This window comes from Cupressus sempervirens, chromosome 3 (genome assembly GCF_028749045.1).
Source record: "Cupressus sempervirens isolate cs-2001-9-10 chromosome 3, ASM2874904v1, whole genome shotgun sequence".
Taxonomy (NCBI): domain Eukaryota; kingdom Viridiplantae; phylum Streptophyta; class Pinopsida; order Cupressales; family Cupressaceae; genus Cupressus; species Cupressus sempervirens.
The window spans coordinates 110,861,024-110,884,691 of NC_143120.1; positions in this window are offsets into that span (position 1 = coordinate 110,861,024).

Here is a 23,668-nt window from a genome sequence, read left to right on the forward strand (position 1 = left end):
CTTTGTATCCATTTTACTAGTGAATAAGGGTATGCCTTTCAATTCCTTTCCACCAATGCCTTGATGTCTTTCAAGAAGGGTTCTTCTTGTAATGAAGGATCTAGTTTAGGTACTACATAATCCTCATCCACTATCTTCCCCTTACCTTCATCTACTTCTAACTTTTCTTTTACCTTATCAGTTGTCTTTGCAACTTCATCCAATCTATTCTACATAGCCTCTAGGGCTTTCTCAAGGAGTATATTCCTCTCCTTTTTTTTTGACCTCTTTAGCTAACTCATCATAGTCACCATGATGGATTCACCCACCTACTAAGATATATACATTGCCTATCCCAAATCTTTAACTTACTCTAATACCACTTTGATGGGGAGGATCGCCATAAGGACCTAACTTCACCTTCTAAGTTTTCAAGTAGGTTTTCTCTCCTAGCCTCTTATGGTGTCTTTTATTTACCCTAACCTAAGGGACAACTCTTCTCTAATCCCCTCTCTTATTGATCCTCTCCAATCATCTTGACTCTTACTTCCAACCTTGAACACATCAATGTGTCTTGGTGTCCAATCTCCTATTCAATTCACCTAGGGATCATCCCTAGTCAAGTAGGCATGTATAGGCTTCTTCACTTTCCTATTCCATACTTCTTAGGGTTGTCTTGGTGGTCATGTTCATATCTTCCTTACCAATATCTTGAAAACTACTTCTAGGCCTTGTAGCTTTTTAGCACCAATTAGGTCTCTTATTGGGAATTTAGATCTATAACTCCACAAACTTATGAAAAAGTCACCAAAATAACTTAGGATCCTGATACACTTTTGAAATACCTATAGTATTAATCTAGTTTCATAACTCCAACCCCTTCATACAGTACTATGACTAGAGAGCCCTATTTTTTAGGGTTTATAACAGCCAATTTAGTATTTAGAGCAATGAGTAGCCAAATGGATTCAACTCCTCCTCAACCCTAGTCTAAGAACCTTCATACATATCCCTTCACATTCTCAATAATTATTGGCTCATAGAAATCCAATCTCACCATGTAAATTACAACTTGTAAACACCAAAACACCTTGTTGGGCACACCAAGGTTTGAATAGGGCTTAGTGGGAAAAATAGAAAACCTTATCCAAATGATCCAAAAAAAAATATTTACATATTATTTACAAATCTCTTCTTTATTCCAAGTGGCTATAGAAGTTCAACCATTGGAAGTCAAGATAGAGACATTTCTTGACTACTTGCCCTATACAGACCAACAATCTGTTCACTTCAAGAAATTTACAAAACTCCTATGAAATTGTTTCAACTTTCAAAATAAAAAGTACATTCAAGAACTACTAATAAATTTATAACTAAGCATGCATCAAAATTCACCAACTCAATCCATTGAGGTTTGGAAGAGTGGCTTGCAACCGGACTGTGAACAAATTCCTTGATTTGTTGGTAACATTCAATTGATTTTTTGTATAGCATTCTTTCCAACCCTTTTTTTGGGCATGGAATAGTCTTATATAGTCTCCCTTCAGATGTGGTATTTTTTAAAACTACCATATAACTACTTCTAGCAAATTTTTTCATTTATTGTCAATGTTGTCATGACAACTTTGCAAAGTTGCAAAGTTATCATGAGTAAATTTTACAACTTTAGCATTTTGACTCCATCTAACCTCAAACCCACTTATAATGTATCAATTTTGATTCAAATATATCCTTAAATCCATTTTGACAACTATCCTACTCCTTTTGAGCTCAAAGTCAACCTTTGACCCTCTTAACCCTATGTGAGAAACTTGTGCAATTAGAAGTTTAGTAATTCCAACTCTTTAAACTACTAAATACCCATGATCCTTGGGTCTTCTAAACTAATCTAACACACTCTTGGTATTAACAAACCCCCCTTATTCAACTGTGGTTTTGCCAAAACCACTACAAGTAAAAATTGTTACTTGAGTTGACCCATTCTCTAGGTGATCCTGCACCAATTTTGGACTACTATTCTTTTATGTAATTTTCTATTAGCTTCACTTAATCAAAAATCACTTATTTATTAAATTATATGTATAATGAAATTAGTTTTTTTTTTTTTTTAAATCTTATAATTATATTTAATATAATAATATAATAATAGCTTGTAAGTTGATAATGGCATGGTGTGATGATTAAGTTTTAGTATTGTAGTTCTTATCATCAAGATTCAAATTCTTATTAGAGTGAAGTTTATGGTCTTACCTTGTTAGTTCATAACTTTAGTTAAAAGCATTTACCCTCAATTTTTATAAAAAATATTATATATAATAAGTTAATTAATGTGAAATTTATATTAACTTAATATTAATTTATAGTTAATCATTCTTTCTATCAATAAAAAAAGACTAGGGATTTGTACCCATTTTATTGAGACCAGGATTTTGAAACTAGCCCAAATGAGGAGAGATAGAAAATAGAGACTCAACTCCCTAAAAGAACATAGCATCTAACTAAAAAGACCCATTAATAGATTATTACATTGAGTATTTCTATTTGCTCCACCATTTCTCTATGAATGGAGGATCATATCAAAGGATCCATCCCTTTTCATATTCTTATTCTAATTTGCTTTCATGAATATTGTTGAGTCATCCCTTTGACTTCAACTACTCCTAAAATTTTGCATGTGACTATTTCCAATTTGGATACCACCCTTCTAGATTGTAGGTGGATGGTAGGTTGTTGATTCCATCAGGACTCTACTTCCTCTAAGTTGAGACACTTGCCTCAATCTTGTCCAAGTTTCCTCCCAACTCATGCTCATATAAATAGGCTAGCTCTTTGTATTTCATATCTCATATATATATCAAATAGATCATATAACACATTAGGAAATATTGATTTTATTATGCCTCTAGTATTTACATCAGAAATTGATCTCATTTAATTATTATGTCAATTTATGAAGCATTTATTTAAATATGAAGATGGTAAGAGGTGGGTTTGTTGCTAATCATTTGAATGAGTTTAATATGGTTACTAGTCATTTATCTTTTGTAAGTGTCAATTTTGGTGAAGAAATTATGGCTCTCTTGATTCTATTTTCTTTGCCAGAAAGTTGGAATGGCTTGGGAATGGGAGTGAGTAAATTTATTTCTGGTTCTAATCCCCTAAAATTTGATGATGTTATTGGTAATATTTTGAGTGAGGAAACTCATAGGAAAATCTCAGGTGGATCTACATCGCGAAGTGTCTTAAACATATATAGCAAAGGCAAAACGAATAAGAGAGGATAAAATTTTGGAAATTATTAAAAATCAAGAGAAAAATCAAAGGGAAAGAGATCTCAATCTAGAGGAATAAGAGGTTATCAGTATTGTGAGAAAATACTTCATGAGAAGAAATATTATTGTTCCTGAAAGAACAATAAGGAGACAAACAAGGAGGAAATAAGGAGGAAAATGTGGTAAGTAATAAATATGAAGAGGATGCTTTGCTTCTGTTCTTAGAAAATATTGATGATTCATGAGTTTTAGATTCAAGGGCTTCATTTCATGCTACACCTCATAGAATTTATTTCATTGATAATGTCCAATGGGATTTTGGGCTAGTGTATTTGGGAGATAATGAACCCTATCAGATTGTTGAAAATGGAAGAATTAAGATTAAGTTGTAGAATGGGAACCATTGGCTACTACAAGAGGTAAGACATGTTCCAAGGCAAAGATAAGGTTAACTGGGTGATGAGTGTTGCACTATTATTTTTAATAATAAAAATTAGAAGGTTTTGAAAGACTATGTAGCAATAGAAAAAGGAGTAAAAGTGGGCACCTTATATCTTTGCATAGGTCATATTGTTCCCTCTACTTTAGTTTTTTCAAAGAAAAATCAATGTTCAAGAAGAGTTGTTGTAGTTGAGTAGGATGAACATCAAATATTTGTTCTAGATTCTAAAACAACACTATGGTGTAATGAAAATTAATTTTTTGTAGAAAATTGCAGAATTGAGCAGACATGTATAACATAGTATTTATGTGAAACACCTTGGTAAAAATATACCCATAAAAAACCATGAGCCAATATCTTAACTTTTATTGCTTGCAAATATTCATTGTTATAGAAGTGTTCAAAACATATAAAAAATCATGGCTTCGAGTTGTAGATAAAAACTGCATTGCAAATTTTGAAATACAAACTACTTACTAAATTTAGTAATTTACTAAACTTAATAAGTATGACTCATACAACTACATGTTAAACACTTGCTAAAATTATTATTTTAGGCAAGCCACCTACACAACTACATGAGCATTTGGATGACTCAACCACAACAAGATGACTACATGGCTGACTTTACATTCCAACATATGACACAATAGACTAGGGCATATAAGTGAAAAAGGTATGAAATAACTTCATTGAAATAATATTTTACTAGGTCTAAAATGTGTCAATATGGATTTTTGTAAAATTTGAGTCTATAGAAAGCAAAAAGGAGTTAGTTTTCTGAAGAGTGGGAAGGAAAAGAAAAATGATAAACTAGAGATTGCGCGTACAAATGTATGGGGACCAACTCATGTATCTTCCCTTGGTGGGTTTCTATATTATGTTACATTCATTGATGATGTAACTAGGAAAGCATGAAGTTATTTCCTTAATATAAATATTATTTATTTGAAACTTTTAAGAAGTGGAAAAGCTTGGTTGAGAATGAGACTCGTAAAAGAATAAAATGTCTTAGATTTGATAATGGTGGTCAGTATTGTAGCAAATAGCTTGAAGCTTAATTTTCCACTAATGGTATTCCTAGGTTGAAAATTGTTCCAAGGACTCCATAAGTAAATAGAGTGGTTGAATGCATGAACAAGACAATAATAGAGCATGCAAGGAGTACGAGGTTTCCTATTTGACTATCCTTAAACATGTGGGATGAGGTTGTTAATACTATTGTATATTCAATCAATAGAGGTCCCCCTACTCCTTTGGGTTATGGTATTCTAGAGGAAGCATGGACAAGTAAGAAGGTGAGTTAATATTTTGTCAAAATCTTTGGTTGTGAAATAGCTGCACGTATAGATTCTACGAATAGAACAAAACTGGAACTTAAATCAAAGAAATGCGTGTTTTTTGGATATGTCATTGATGAATTTGGCTATAGATTTTGGAAAATTGAAAATCATAAAATTGTAAGAAGCATGGATGCAATATTCCATGAGAAACTTTTGTTCAAAGATCTATTGCAGAAGTAAGAAAAGAAGGAAAATGATTATGTAATACTCGATGATACTCCAAAAGATGATATTCCAATGCTCCCTCATGCTCTATGATAATAATAAAAAATACCACAAACTCCAGTAAATGGTATACGGTCAACAAGGCTAAGTAGGCATTTAGAAAGATTTTCTCCCTCTTTGTACTCTATCTTATTAACAAAAAAATTGTGAACTAGAAGGATATGGTGAAGTTTTGCAAGTGGATACAAGAGTTTAGTGGGAGTCTACAATGGTAGAAGAAACAAACTCCTTGTTGATAAATTAGACTTGGGATTTATGTAAGTAACTTGCATGTAAAAGGGTTTTACAAACTAAATTGGTTTCAGACTAAAAGAAGAGGATGGGGTAAGAAAATATTTTAAAGCCAAGTTAGTTGTAAAAGGATTTGCACAGACAAAAGGGTATTAATTTTGATGAGTTATTTTATCTATATGTTAAAATGACTATATGGTGATTTGGATGAAGAAATATATATGGAATAGCAACTGGGATATTAGGTCAAAGGTAAGGAGAATTTAGTTTGTAGACTGAACAGAAGTTTATATGGCTTGAGCAAGCATCTCAAAAATGGTATATCAAATTCAATAGTTTAATGAATGAACATGGATACACTCAGTGTCATTTAGACCATTGTGTTTGTTTTAAGAGGTTGGATGATGGAAACTAAATTGTTTTATGTATATATGTTTATGATATGCTTGTAGTTGGATCTAACATGGATTACATCAAGGGATTTAAAAAATGGCTAGCACATTCATTTGCTATGAAGGATTTCAGTACAACAAAACAAATCCTTGATATGAAGATTTGTAGAGATAGGAAAAATAGAAAATTGACATTATCTTAGGTTGATTATATTGAGAAGGTGTTACTGTTGGAAATATAAGAGGAGTAACTGAGAGGGGAGGGGTGAATTAGTTACTACAAAAATAAATCTCAGACCCCTTAGATGTCAATACAAAACAATTCTATGAAAGCTTAATTCTATTGATGCTCGGCAAGCAAAGAAGTGTTGTACCTTGGTAAATACTAAAATGCTCAACAAACAATTCATATGAAAACTTTAGATGTTATCTATGATTACCATTACTTTAACTTAGTTGCAAACACATAAAATAAAATAGCATGAACACATTTCACACAAAGATTTAACGTGGAAACCCAATTTGGGAAAAACCACCAATTGCAACTAGTTACTATTTTTCACTCTTATAAAGTGAGCCCTATTAGAGGCCAACCCTATTAAAGGTTACAAAGCATACTATTAGGTGTGACCCTATTAGAGGATTTAATCACCCTATTAGGAGTGGCCTTGTTAAAGGTCTTTAAACAATTTAATAGAACTGCCACCTTGTTAGAAGATTTACAAATAACTGTTAAGCCAACTCTGTTAAGAGATATAGATCACTGCTACAATGGTTAGAGAGTAATAATGACATGACCTAATTTGGATGCAACTGAATTGCTAATTATAGATCTCAACTCTAGCTTGTACTTGATCCTTCCTGATCAAATATATCTTTTTAGCTTCTCAAGGATATTCTACTTATCCTTTTGAATCGCTTCCTTTCATTATCATTAGATTTTCAAAAATATTCCATGCATTCACACATACTTCATACATTATAACCCTCAACTTGACCTTTTATTTATATCTTTTATTTTGTCAATTTGGCTCAAATATAACTTAGAATAATTAATATTCATCTTCTCAATTGGTTATAACCAATAGATATATCAATTGAACTCAATATGCCAAAATAAGAAAATCCTCCATTGGTTGACCCTGCTTGGTAGACACTAACTCGGAAATGATTTTCCTGTGTAAACCAAGTGAACTTGGTTAACATTGCATACTTGCACAAATCCTTTGGTAACCAAGTGAGCTCGGTTAGCACTGGTTCCATCCAACATTTCCTTCATTAACCAAGTGAGCTTGGTTAACACTCAACTTCTGCAATCTTTCCTTTGACACCCAAGTGAACTCGGTAGACATTGCCTTCTAAACTAAACAAACTTTGGAACACTCAATAGCCACAAAAAACTTTCTTCAATGCCCAAGTGAGCTTGGCATACACTAACTAATAATGATATGACATTTTGTGTAACATCAAAGACAATACATAATCAATTAATTGTTTCAACAATCTCCCTCTTTGGCATTGATGGCAACACAACATGTCATAGCACAATGAAATTTTGGAGCAAGAATAAAGTAAGGAACATATCCTTCATTGCACTTTTATTCTCATCCATGAGAACTCCCTCTGTCAGTGCAAACTCTGTGTCTAGTTTCTCCCTCTATCAGAAAGCTTTTGTCTTCTAAATTTTCTGCCAAGTCCATTCTCTCTCTTTGATAATTATTTCTATGACAACAAACTTCTCCTTCTTTTCAAAAGAAATTTCTATGAGATATGACAGTAAACTTCTCCCTCTTTGACATCTCATGCCAAAGAAAATGATTAGTTAATATCAATGTACCTTAAGTATTGATTCATTTGCAATATGCCCTTGTCAATATTGCACCAACTAATTGATCTTCAATAATGCTCTAGTTGATGCATCACTAAACTTCATTTAGTGAGCTTCAGATAGGGGAATTACCCCTAGCTTACCTTTTAGATACATAAACCCATACTTAGGTAATGGCTTGGTGAATATGTCTGCAATTTGTTCTTTTCTATTTATATATTCTAATCTGACTTCTTTATCTTGCACCAATTCTCTTAAGAAATGATATTTTATGGAAATGTGCTTTGTTTTGGTATGCATCACTCAATTCTTTGATATATTGATTGCACTAGTGTTATCATAGTATATAACTATTGGATCATTGATCTCTATCTTCATACGTGTCATTAGTTGTTTGAACCAAACAGTGTTAGAAGAACTAATTGTTGTTGCCACATATCTTGCCTCTATTGTGGACTGAGAGATACAATTTTGTTTCTTGCTTGTCCAAGACACTAGTCTTTTACCAAGAAAGAATGCTCCACCACTAGTGCTTTTTCTATCATGAATACTTCTTGCCCAATCAACACCTGTAAATACTTTTAAGTCCAAATTGCCTAATATTTTGTACCATAAACCATATTCTTTAGTACCTTTTAGATATCTCATGATTCTTTTAATTTCCATCATGTGATTTTCTTTGGGATTTTTTGAGAATCTTGCCACCATATTAACTGCTAATGTAATATCAAGCCTTGTGTGTACTACATACTATAATTTTCCAATCATTGATCTATAAGTGGTCTTATCTACCTCTTTGGAATCATCATTTTTAGAAAGCTTATGTCCAGTAGACATAGAGGTTCCAACTGGTCTTGAACCCCCCATTCCAAATTTCTTTAATATCTCCTTGATATATTTAGATTGAGTAATATAGATACCATCTTTCTTTTGTTGAATTTGCAATCCAACAAAGAATTTTATTTCTCCAAACATAAACATCTCAGTTCTTTACTCATTTCTTATGAGAATGCCTTGCACAAGTCATCATTTCCTATGAATAAAGTATCATCAACAAATATTTTCACCAACACAATTTTCTTGTTTGGTCCTTCTTTGATATACAGGCTACTATTATCATTTGTTCTTTGAAAACCAGTCTGTATCAAGTAGTTATGAAGTCTTTCATACCAAGCTCTAGGAGCTTCCTTGAGACCATATAATGCCTTGTGTAATTTGCAGACCATGTCCTTTTTGCTAAGGTCTACAAAACCTTCAAGTTGTTCAATGTAGACTTCCTCATCAAGAATTCCATTCAAGAATGCAAATTTGACATCCATTTGATAAACTTTAAATCCTTTGTAAGCTACATAAGCTAGTAAAGTTCTAACACCTTCCAATCTTGCAACAGGAGCAAAAGTTTCACCATAATCAATACCTTCTTCTTGGGAATAGCCTTTAGATACTAACCTTGCTTTGTCTCTGAAAACTTTTCCATCTTCATTCATCATGTTTCTAAACATCCACTTTGTGCCAATCACATTTTTATCCTTGGGTCTAGGAAATAGAGTCCAAGTTTTGTTCTTCTCTATCTGTTCTATTTCTTCATTCATTGCTTCAATCTAGATTTCATTATCCAAAGAATCTTTAACATTTCTAGGTTCAAATTCAGCAAGTAAACATGTACCTTTCAATTTTCTTCTTGTCATTATTCCATTTGATTTGTCTCAAATGATCTAATCAGGTGCATGATGCCTTAAGACATATCTTGCTAACATAGGTTCTTTGGATTTGGAATGAGTTTCATTGATTTTATCATGAATTTTTAGTATCAGGATTGGGTCCCATTGTCTATGACTCAGGTCCATTAGACTTAATTTGCTCTAGTTTGATAGCTTTTGACTCAGGTTCTTCAGACTGTGACTCAGGTTGCACTGTCTGCAACTCGGTGGAGATTTTGGGGACTCAGGAGGTGAAGCCTCCTTTCTTTTAGATATATTTGGTAGGGTATCAAGTTCATAGTAAACAAATCTTCTATAATCCTCAAGCTCTTTTATGCTTTCTTCTTCACTATTTTCTACAAACTCATCAATTCTCACATGTGCATTTTCTATGATTTTATTAGTAGACAAATTCAAACATTTGTATGCTTTACGTCTGCGGGAGTATCCTAGAAATATGACTTCATCACCCTTGACATCAAATTTTCCTTTTCTAGATTCTTTCAAGATATATCATTTGCTACCAAATACTTTCAAGTAACTTACATTGGATTTGTAGCCATACCATAGCTCGTAAGGAGTTTGATTTGGGTCTTTCTTCAGCTATACTCTGTTCAACGTATGCACTGTAGTGTTGATAGCTTCCTTCCAGTATTTGATTGCAACATTCTTTTTTATCATTAATGTTCTTGCACAATCCATGATAAATCTATTTCTTATTTCAGCTATAACATTTTGTTCTGGTGTACCAGGGGCTAATACTTGTCTTTTAATTCCTTTCCCTATGCAGAATTCATTAAATTCCTTTCTCTATGCAGAATTCATTAAATTAATTCCTTTCTCTATATAGAATACATCTGCGGGACTCGCATGAGTTATTTAATAATTTAATTAAATTAATTGAGTTTAAATATATAAACATATCTCAAAGGATTTTAATATATCTTTCGTCATATTATTTTTAATAATATTTATAAACGTTCATATATGTATAAATGATTTGGCACCATTATAATTTAATAATTAATAAGGTAATGTTTCTTGTTCATTTAAGATTATAATAATATTCAAATTATAATAACATTTGAATTATTACCTTCCAACTCTCTTTCTATTCTTTTATTCTTTTCACATTAAAAAATCTTTGTTTATAACCGATTAGACACTTGGCATTCTTACTTGTCAATTAATCTTTTATGTTTGGAAAGCCAAAGGGCCATCTTTTTATATATATGAAATTGAGTATGGGAGTGGAAGGTATTCATTATTTTAAGCATCCATTCACCTTTTCTTCTTATGAACAATCTATATTTAATTTATGGAAATTAAGTTCAACTTAACTTCTTCATTATTCTTGGGCGGTTCCTCTCCAAAATAATATTCTGCTTAAGCCCCTATCACTATTTCACCTCTCTCAAGATGTTGGACATGTGTCAGATAGAGATAAGTTATGCATTCAATTGTTGTCTGAAACAGGTAATATCATTTTTATTTATGAGGAGTTAAGCAAATCGAATGGAATGGAATCTGAAGCACTAATTGATTTGAGAGATGACCAGAACCCTAAATGATACAATGGTATCAAAATCCTGATTAAATTAGTGGTATCAAAAACCCTAATTGAATCTGTGGTATTGAAAGCCCTAGATGAATCTATGGTAGCAGAAGCCCTAAGTGAGATAGTGATATCAGAAGCCCTAAATGAACCGAAGGTAAATGATGCCCTACTTGATACAGTGGTATGTGATGCCCTAATTTAAAATATAGTGGTATTTATTTAAAATTATCATTTGATTTTAAGATAGCAGTTTGTAGATGATAGTCATCATATGAAATTGTTATATGGCATTTATGGACTAACCCGGGTGGTTGCAGAAGCATCCCTAGTTTGATTTGAACTCAGTTTTCTGAAGTATGTGGTTTTTAATTTATGTAGTAATTTAATTTGATGGTACTTCAAGTATTTAATTAAGAAATTTTTTTAAACTAATTTAACAGTAAGTCTTATTAACATGAACATGAATGATATAACTGTCTTCCTATGAAATAAAATAGTAAATATATTCCTTGAGTATGTTGAATGATAAATTAGACTGGGAAATTGGGATGTTATAAACTAATGCAACAAAATCATAATGGATACATCAAAAGAATCATATATGTAGAAGTTTAATGTTCTATGGAATCAGAAAACATAATTGAGTATGATCCTAATTAGACAAAAGAATAGATTAGCAAATCAATAGAGCAGGAGAGATTATTCAAAGGAAGATGTTATGCTTGCAACAAATATAGACACATGAAGAAAGATTGTAAAGGTAATATAGATATCAAAAAAAAATTGGGTATTATTTAAATTGTTATCTTTATGGACATAAATCACATGAATGCAAAAGACCTAATCAATTATCTAATAGAAGAGAAAATGAAGGATCAAACATGACTACAAGAAGACCTTTTGGAATCAAAAATTTCATAATAAATGGTGTCATGTGCTACATGTATGATAACTTTGGACACATAGCCAAATATTGAAGATTGAAAGTGAATTGAAATTGACCAAGGTATGGAAACTTTCTTGTTGCATGTTACAATTGAAATGATTTGGGACACAGCTAAATTTTATAGACTCAACGAATTTGTAACAATATGAGAACACCTAATGTTAGAACTCATAATCATGTTGATGATGAAGTAATAGTATTAGTACAACATAGTATAAGAACCTTGATAAGACTTTTTAAAATAAAATCAATGTTGGTAGTAGAAAACTATGGAAATAAATTAAAAGAGTATATTGGTGTAGAGAACATAGGGGAAATATTGACAATCACTAAGCCCTTATTATTAATCTAAATGAATATTATTGTCTTTGGGGGATAACTTCACTAATAAATTGCAAGACCCCAAAATTGAAGTACTAGGGTATGCAAGCTTAGTATGAAGATGTGAGCCATTATTGATCATGAATCTATGCTCGCAAATTTTTATATGAAGTTATGGATGATTTCCATACATTTGATCATATATTTTTAATTCATATCAAAATGTGTACTATGACCTAATACATTAATGATAGAAGATATTGTTAAGGATTTAAAGTGTAAAATCAAGTTTATTATCACTATTTGAGCTACTAGAGATTTTAGAAAGATTGAGAAAATGATTTGGAAGGAGATTGCAAAGATTTCAGTGTTAGTTGTAGAAGTCCTAACTTGATCAATAAAAGGTATTAACAACAACTACAAAGTTTTGATTTGAAGTATTTTTAGTTGCTTTTTAATTATGTAGACATGGATAAGCCTCAAGTTTATGATGGTAAGGATAGGCCAAGATACTAGTTTAAGAAGCATCTGTTTAAGTCTATGGAAGGTGATCCTAAGGGTGAATTCTCACAAACCTTTGAGGGTTTACTTAATGTCAAAGATATTAGATAATATAACACTATAAGTTTGAATCTATAGGGAATGAGGACATTTAGAAATATTTAAGTGAAATTTAAAATGAAGAAAAATCCTTAAGAATGAATTTTAGCATTTGGAGAATTTACATGAAGTATGAAGAATTTGATGAACCTTAGTGGATCAAAATAGTATTGAGCATGATTCATGATAGATTTTTCTAGATTGGAGATAAGCCAATTATGATCACTAAGGAAATGATACACTTAGTCCCATGATTATACAATGTAGGCATAATTCTAGTTGCAACCAAAATTGTCAAGAAAGAAGTTTAAACCAACACAAGAACCAAATGGGACAAAAGGGCAATGACACTTTCATATTAGACAATAGGATGTTAGAGAAATTAAAAAAATACTTGGCTATAAGATGCATTGCAATAGTAGGCATAATTCAATGTCTATAGGAATTATCCAAACAACTCACAAGATGGTAGTTGAGAAGGAACATTTTGATATATATGCAAGATTTTGAGACAATAATTGTTTGAAAACCTTAGAAGGATTAAGCATGATAAGACACAACCTTTTAGGTTTGCATCAATAATTCTTCAAATGTTCTTTTATATTATCCACAAGCTTCCAAACATCCATCCTTATGCTTGGACAAATGGTGTACGTACCATGGCATTTATTACTAAACATTATCATATGTAATACAAAGGAGACAAAACAAGTGATTTGTTTGGTTTATTTAAAGTTTTTCAAAGGGAAATGAAGTAAAGGTATAGAATTCCAAGGTAGGTAGTTGAGGAGTATGTTGATATAGCATGTTTCATGGTGGAAGCTAATGCTACATCATGGCAGATATAGAACTAAGAGAAATATGCATTCATCATCTTGGATAAGAGGTAAGCCAAGAAATGCTTGAACAATATGCAAACATCATGTTGGCTTCACCCAAGTATAAGAATGTTGAAAGATGGGAAACCTATAAAGATAAGTTTAGTCAAGCAAGGGAAAAGATACACAAAGCATCCAAAAAGAGGAATTTTGTATAGAAGATAGTAGAGAAAGAAGGCATTACTAAGAAAGACTGGACAACTATGAAGAAGGGAAACAAAGTTCCTACAAAGGCACAAATAGGAAGGTCTAACACAAAACTTGTAAAGGATAACATGATAGAGAATGTGGACATATAAAATCTACCTACTACTAAGATAGTATAAGAAGAGGTTACATCACAGCCTCACAGAGCCACAAGGTCTACAAAGGACTCCTCCCAAAGTTAAAGTAGAAAGAGTAGTTTAAACAACACTTATAAGGACCACAAGACAAAAGGAAAAGGCACAAAGGCCTAGCCCAAAGAAAGAAAATGTCACCAAAGAAAGGAAGATAGATAAAAGAAAGAAAATTGAGAAAACTAAGGATAAAATAGAGCTAGTAGAGGAAGAAGCAGCAAAAGTTGCAAAAATAAACATTGAGGAAGATAAGAAAAAGTAGAAACTAAAGTTGAAGAGAATCATAGCTAGAATAGAGAATGAAGGTAAATTGAACCAACTTGAGAAGTATTGCATTATATATGTTGAAAATGATCAAGAAATAATTGAGAAATCACTTACTAAGTATCTGTTGGAAGCCTCAAATTATTGAGGTTGCCACTATTGAAGTTTTGAAGTTGTCCTTCGCTAATGTTTGAGATGCCCTATTTTTTTTCTTTTGACCATTAGTTACCCCTTTGAATTTCATGATATGTGCAATGAAATATGTATTCTCAACCTTTATTTCAGATGATATATACTTCTTGAGCCCTTAGTTTGTAGTTTTAAATGGTTTTGTAATGAGTCATTTTTAGCTATTCTATTAAACTAAATGAACAAGCCCACTTTGCATGTGTACATCTTGTTTCCTATTTAGTGTCATCACATAATAAATTAGGGGTGTGTTAATTACATACCAAAAACCTTAGGTTTCAATTTTAAGGCCCCCACTATCAATTTTGATAGGTTTTGCACCTTCTCAAAATTTGGTGTTTCATTTAGTTCTGCACTGTGCACTTTTTTAAAAATTGAAGTTGTCTAGTTTGAAGTTGTGCACTTTAGAAACTATGATTAGCTAATGCAAATTTTATTGTTACCCTATGTTATATATACTAGAGACATGCTTTATGTTATTTTTTATCTTGATTCAAATTCATCTACTCACTTTTATAGTCCTATTTGAAACCTAATTTGTTAAGTTCATTATTTGACAAGTGTTGCAGAATCCAAAGGGTCAACTCCACAAGCTCACCAAATTTGACTAGATTATCTTCATGAGATATCAACTATATTATTTTTTTCTACATGTCAAGGAGAACCTATTTTTAAGGTTTTGGCTCTCCAATTGACCATCTTCCATGTTTTTAAGATCAATTATGAGGCCAATTAAATCTAATTTTCCAAGTCATTAGATGCAACAATTTTGAGTAGTCCACTTTGCATGGTTTCCAAATGTGCCCAATTGATTTTCATAAGTTGAAATTAATTCCTTTTATTCTTTTTATCAAATTGAATGTATATCCCAAGTTATAGGCTTCCAAGTACCCATTTGATAAATTTTTGAAGTCTAATCCAATTGCAATTTACTCATACTTTTGCATGTGGTAGTGAACACATCTGTAGGTACCCAATTTAAATAATTGATATCTTTTATCCTACAATCAGTCATGAAATCCAAATCATTGATCCATACTGGTGGTACCTTCATATGTTGGTGTGCCAAATTTCACAAAATGGGGACTTCGTTTAATATTTCTACAAGACCCTTTTTGAAGTGCATATTGTTACTTTCTAATGCTTTTAGTGACATGATGAAATTAAAGGGAGAAACTTCAAAGGTTAATAATTTTCACTCTAGATATCATTATGGAAATTCCTTTTGCAGGTTAATATTTTTGAACCAGAGGTTGTCCTTGCCAAGTGCCAAAAGCCTAGTTATAAGAATTTGTCAATTTTTAAGGCCAACCAAAAAAGCATTCCCATTTAGTTAGGCACCTTATAAAATTATGGATTTTCAAAGTTAAAATGAACAAATGTTGATTAACTTGGATCAAATTCAACAAATATTTTTCTCATGAGATCTTTTCAAAGGGAAGGTATTCAAAATTTGTTTTTTTTTAGTCAGACTTGCTTCAATATGGACTTTATTTCTTTAAAATGAGCATATATTGTATCAATCTTATTCAAATGATCCTAATTTGGGTAATAATACACATGCCTGATAAACAAAATTTCAAGAGTGAAATAGGAATTTTTGGTTAATTATTTTAAATCTTTTCAAACCCCATTGGTTAGAGGGATTATTTGGGAGTGAGATCATGAAACGTGAGCGATATTTATATGCGAGGAATAATGTTGACAAGAATGGGGCAGACACCATCTTTGGGATTTGAATCTTTTAATAGCTTGTACATACATGTATCTTTTCAAAATTGTATGGGGTACCATTTTCTAACATTGAAGGTCGATGTTGTTATCATTTCAAAATTCTTGCAATAAAAGCCACGGGGAGAGGGCACCATTGAAAGAGGGATCTATGTAACAAGTAAAGGGGGGATGCACCAATGAAGGATTAGGGGAAAGGTAGAAGGACTCCCATAGGTAATGGTAGGATGTTCACTGACATAGTGATATGTTTTCGTACACACAATAGTCATGACCGTGACATTTGTTAGTGTAGATTTGATTTTCTTTATTAGAGCCACCTTGGTGGACTATGATTTAGTGTGTAAATAGAAAAGTAAGTGAGTGGGGATTGTGTGCCAAACAATTGTCTATGTAGAAGTTTTTACGTGGTGGGGGTCTATATGCCCAACTTTTTGTTTTGAACACAAGGTTTACAATAGAGTTTTATCCCACATTGGTGAGGGTGTCATTTTTACAAATGTTTTTATATAGAAATGTTTGCATACTTAGTTACCAAACTAGTGATTACTTTGGCAGAAGAGGAACCTTGCACATGCACATGGAGCCCACTTGGTGGGTTAGTAAAGGGGTAACTAGTTGACAGGCTTTTCCTATGAGGTTTCTTACAATTGAAATTTGACTCATGCCAAAAAATGATTGTTGGTAAATAGTGTTTGACTCGCACATAAATGGTTTTAGGCTATGTAATCTTAATTATTTTGAATGATTAAAAGTAGATTTTTTTAACCACAATATTTCATCATGATTGTTATCCTGTTCAATTTGAATTCTAATGCCCCTAGAATGATTTGAATAAAGATATAGTTTTAACTAAATCTTTCATAATTTATGTTAAAACTTGTTATCATGTTCAATTCAAATTCTATTGCCCCTAGAATGATTTGAAGAAACATTTAGTTTTAACTAAATCTATCATCATTTATGTTTAAACTTGAATTCAAAGATTGTGCTATATCTCGGATAAGATTTCACTTGACCAATTTTTTATGTCTACCTATTTATTAATGTAAAAGGAGAGTTGACAGGTTTGGTTGAACAGAGTTACATGATCTACATGCATTGAATTTTTACTTGGAGAGTTAATTCAACAGAGATACATTCTTCAACTTGAAGAAGTAGTAATAACAAGTAGTAGTGACAACCATATTTGATCTTAATGAATCGATCCATGACTTGCCAACTTTGCATTCAAATAAATGTTTGGGCTTAATAGTGAATCTTTAAATAGTGACCAGATTCTATTCATATTTCACTTACTATGTTTGTATTTGTAGTACCCACAAAAGCCTCGACTTATCAAAGCTATGCATGGTAGACATTTGCATCTTGAGGTGCATGATCTTTCCTTTTATGTTTTATGCAAGTAATTTTCTATATTACAAATACAAAATGTGGTCAATTGTGTGAATCCTGCTGCCTTGTTATATTTTCATCCTGTACTCCCCCATTTTTGCCTTCTATTATAAGAATTCTCTTGGTTGTAGCAACTTCCTAGTGAGTTCGTACCTTGCTTAGAATAGTGGGGCTCACCCTAGGGGTGGGAAGAGGTTGGGACTCATTCCATTAACAAGTTGATGTCATTATTCTAGTAGGATAATTAAGGGCTACCTTGTGTCGTCTAACGCCCGACTGGTAGTCGATGACATGTAATTGAAAGAAAACCAATAATGTATAGAGGGGCTATATGGATAAGACCATTCAAAGAGTTTTCCCACCCTTCTTTCATATTATTTTTTCATGCCCCTGAAATGACGGTAGATCTATCCTCCATAAAAGATCTGGTATAGTGTATCCAATAGGGTCTAAACCTCCTTTGTTGCCTTCATATGTTATTGTAGAATTCAATAGCTATACTAGACCACCTTGGGATCCTAGAAACCCCAAAACCATTCCAATACAACCCATATTTAGAGGAAATCATACACAAATACCCCTTGACACAACCTGAGCTCTCACTATATAGAAATTACAAGGTTTTACCCTAGTTAGGGCAACAGTTGGTATAGGTCGAACTAAAAGACAAGGCCTTACCTTCACAATAATCTCAAAAGTCATATCCATCCAAGTCCTTCATATAGAGATTTCCTTCTTGTTTGACCACTTCTGTAAGATATGAAAAAAAACCCATACAATATTATTAGAAAGAAAGAAGAGGCACATTTTCACTCACTCTTGCATGCAAACCATATCTATGAAACTACTTCTACACAAAATGGTAATGTTTGATATTCTAAATCTATTCTTTTCTTTCCTTTATTGGTTTCTTTTTAGGGCTTCCTAAATAATTCGTTACTCTTTTCTACAAGTTGGCATTTGTTGAATTCAAAGAAGGTGTTCATACACAAGAAATTATCAATACAATTTCAAGTATGTCAGGTTACTTTTTCATTTCTTTTCAAATTTTGCTAATACTTCGTTTTATAATAATGACACACATATACTTCCTCTTATCAATTAATCTCATTTTTCTTTAACCTACAAGTTTTTGCTGCCTTTCTAGGAAGAAGACTCCAATTACTTGTGTATTTACAATAAACAAAATATTTCAAATATTGTACAGTTCAAATGAACTCTTGAATTGGGATGTCAAACATTAAATAATATATTAAAGTTGTACAATTTCTAGACTTAGAAAGAAGGTAGTCATGGGTATATGCATCAACTCTATCAAAATTTAATTTTATACTATCAAATTTGAAATCCCTCTTTCAATTATATAGCTCTTCAACTTTAATTTTTTGTTAAAACCTTTCAGCGTATCCTTTGCACCTTCTTCTGGTGCAAGTACTAGTTAATTTGCAAAGTAAGAAGTTTTGAGTGACAATGTCAACTAGCTAGAGATGATGTGGTAATTAAAAAACCAACCTTGGCATGATACGTGGAAATACTTTGAGTGTGAACAAGGTAGTGAAGTAGATCCAAGGTGACTTGTGCTATCATCCTATGATCTGAGTGGGCCTAGAGTGAGAGAGATTGAGATATCATAAATAGATGACATCTAGCAAAAATGATGATTTGGTTGATGATGAAAGCAATGAGATGGTGATCCAAAAGCGATTCAAAGGGTGACATGTGGAAAGAAAATCAAAGAGGTTGAGTGGGACCTAGGAGAGGATTATAAGGAGATGCATGACATGTGAATGGAGATCAAATAGGATTCAGGAGATGGATGGAACACTCCCATGATCTCACAATCAAGATGGTAGAATGATGGCATCATCATGGGATCATAGGAGGCTAAGTGGAAGCATGGGACCTAGGAGGACAGTGACGTATGAAGTTAGTTGGATGATGATAAGTATTGGAGGACCAGTGAATAAATGCCATGTGGCACAAGGGTGGGATAGGGTTTGGCGCCTAAATAATAGATGGCGTGATCCTGGATGATTATGATAAAGAAAGAGTACAAGATCATAGGAGAATGCCACATGTCCAAGTTAGACAGATGGTGGTGATAGAGTAGCGTGTAGAGTTGGTACTAACAAGGTGGAATGTCCCATTTTGGGATTTACTCTTTTGGTCACTTTGAATTTCCAATTTATAGTTTAACATAGATCTTATAAATAACTTGTAAATACTTTAGTTATATATCATATTAGGAAATGTGTATGATTTATCCCTTAAGTTAGAAGGGGTCCACAATTATGTGTATATTCTTCAATATATGGGAAACAAGTATATTTATTGTTATGCATCCCTTATAAATATGAATGCATCTCCTAATAATGTAGGAGTTTATGTGTTTCTCTTTTCCTTTATTCGTATTATCTCACAAATGGTAAATACACCCTATGATTTTATTAGTTCCTGCAATGGGCAGGAATACTTGTGCATTCATGTCAGTGCTAATATGACATTACCACTGACCAATCAAATCAAAGAATTTAAAAGATTATATGAAACTTCAAATGTTTATATCTTTTTCTGATTTTTCATTATTTTATAAATCACATTTTTCATTCATTCTATTCGTCCATACTATTTTTGGTGGGGGAGAAAATTAATTTTCTTCAACAAAAAAAATAAATATTTTCTAACAACTTCATCATGCATTAATGAATGCATTAATTACAACTTTATCTTTTTCACATTTGTAACAAGTTGATAAGAATTTATATTTATATTTCAATCATTTTATCTAGTAGGAATACTTATGCATTCATGTCAGTGCTAATATGACATTAACACTAACCAATCAAATCAAAGAATTTAAAAGATTATATGAAATTTCAAATGTTTATATCTTTTTCTAATTTTTCATTATTTTATAAATCACATTTTTCATTCATTCTATTGGTCCATACTATTTTTGGTGGGGGAGAAAATTAATTTTCTTCAACAAAAATACAAATATTTTCTAACAACTTCAACTTCATCATGCATTAATGAATGCATTAATTACAACTTTATCTTTTCCACATTTATGACAAGTTGATAAGATTTATTTATTTATTTTCAATCATTTTATCTTTCACGTCACACAACATGTCTAATCAATATTAATTCTCAATAGCAATATAATTTCAATATGTTATATCATTGTATTTGAATTTCAAATTTTTTTAAAATAATCAATATTAATTCTCAATAGTAATAAAATTTCAATATGTTATATCTTTGTATTTGAATTTCTAATTATTATTTTTAAAACTTTGATTTTTTAATAAAAGTAGTTAAATTATTACTATTATTTTACACTTATAAAAATAAATTAAATAATATTATTTTTTAATTATATTTTACAATAGTGTTTGTAATATGTATAATTGATAAGTGTTACAATTTATAAATTATATCATTTATTATTATTAATATTTTTTATTTAAACAATTTATCATTTAGTTTAAATCTATTTAAAACTTAAATATATATTTTAGTATTAAATTAATAATTATATTTTGCATCGAAAAAACATACTATAAGAAATAACCACAAAAAAGAAATAATTCAATTCCAAAAGATGTATAAATTGTTATTAAGTTTTTATAAACTATGTATTAAAATTAAATAGATATATTCTATTTTTATTTATTACATCATATTTATTCGTCAACATCAAATTTATATGTATTACATCTATTTATTATTTACAAATGTACATATTAAATTATATAGATATTATTTCATAATTAAAAATGACTTAATTTTATGAAAAATTTAGAAATACAAAACATTAAATTGTAAACCTTCTATAATTGTGTAAAATTAAACAATTAGTTTCAATTATAAAATACTTTTATATTTCAATACATTTCATTTTTTCTTATACAAATGTGAGTTTTAATATACAAATTAAATTCTTAGCTTCATTAATTAAAATATAATATATTTTAATTTTTTATTATAACCATCATTTTATTTTGATTATTTGTTTTATTAAGACAAATAATTATATTTAATTCTCTCTCTCTCTCTCACACAACTTATGTTGATATCACTCTATCTTACTATTTTATCTCTTTTCCTCTTCCTCCTCTATATTATCTATCCTTTTTTCCTCTGCATATATGTTTATGTTGTTATTGTTCTATACTGCTATTTATCTCTATGTAATGCTTAAAAATAGTGTGACTTCCATTTGATAATCAAGATGAGAATAATACATAGTTGGGGGAGTTTTTCCAACTACTTATGGTTCTCTAGTAGCATGCATAACATACTTAAACATATAATGTCATACTCCAAATGCTTCATCACTTCTTCAAGTTCTATAATTCAAATATTGTTATGGATATCTTTCCTCATTACACATTTTTTAAGTTGTCAATGTAGAAGGTGCAAATTTGTCTAAAGCATATGTATTGATTGTAGTATGATATTAAGTACTTAGTGCCATATTGGGGACTTTGGCCTCTTATTCTTGGGCTTAAATGCCCAAAGATATAATAATATAACATGAGAACTTTACAACAAAATATTAGTCATCCTATCAAATCTCAAGTGTATTTCTAAGATGAGAATTTAACAACAAAATATGAGCCATCCTATCAGATCACAAGTGCATTTCTAGGGAAAAATTAATGCATTCAAAATGCTAATTTAGAACTATTTAACCTTATTCTCACTCATCTATACCTCTACAACCATTATGTGTTAGGCAGGAACTATGATGCATTGTGTCTCTTGTTAGTAATTTGAAACTTACTTGACCATCTGATTACTCTCCTAAAGTACCACTTTAATCTTTAATTCTCCCCACACCTATTTACTCTCACGTGAATTTCTTTGGTGTTTGTTGAATGTTTAAGATTTATATAACTTTAATTCAGGCGGCCTTCCTTAATATGGGGGAACCCTATTCATACCTTCTTTTAATATGCCTTGGTGAATGTGATTTGTCCTTGGCAATGTTCATTCCAAGACTTTGAATGGTGAGTGGAATATTCCCAAGATGCTCCTTAGGTGTCGTACCATATCCTTTGCATTAATGCTGATGTGGGATCCCTAAATTCTTGTACCTCCCTATTTTTATGTGCTTTGGTCAACAGACTTCGATGGTTTCTTCCCTCCACGTGATTCAATATATGTCATGCCTCTATGTGATTTGGTGTATATTGTTACCTCCACATCCTTCGATAGCTCTATTTATACATATTACTTGGAGTGGTGTCTAATAGTCACATCCCTAAATAGTTAGTTTATTATAGTTATGTTATAATATATTTTATGATATATTATCTCATATATTGCTATATAATATTTAAATATATTTAGACTATTTACTTTTATATTTATATATCCATATTGTACTATCATTTTTATATTAATTATTGCACCATATTTATTAATAGATATAATATTATATCGATTAATATATTTATTATGTAAATTTATTAATCAATTCATTATCATTCGTTATTAATAGTATTTATATTCAAATGTGATAAGAGTTAAATATATTATCATCTTATTGGTTTATAATGTAATTATAACACTTATTTATTCTTGTATTTATTATTAAAGTATATGTCAAAATAGGGATATCACACAAGGCATGTAGGTGGTATCCAAGTGGGTGGTTAGGCCAATAAGGGAACACCATGTAGTGGTTTCGTTGGTGTTAATTGAGGATTGAGCCAGCTAAAATGAGAAGGAATAAAAATTTGAAAGACCTCCAAGAAGATAAATGAAATATTTCCAAAGGTAATCTAGAGGAATATAATGAAATTTACAGTAGGTTTGGCTTAAATGTTGATGTATAATGTGTAGATGTAAAACAAAAGGGGAAGCATAAAATAATAATGAAATGTGTTCGACAAAATATGAAAAGGGGCCTAGGTATAATGATGGAATATTATATTGGAAATATCTACAAAGTCAAGTAAAGGGTTAATGTGCTAGGAAGTATAAGTGTTGGTAAAAAATGGTATGTTATAAACATGAAATAGT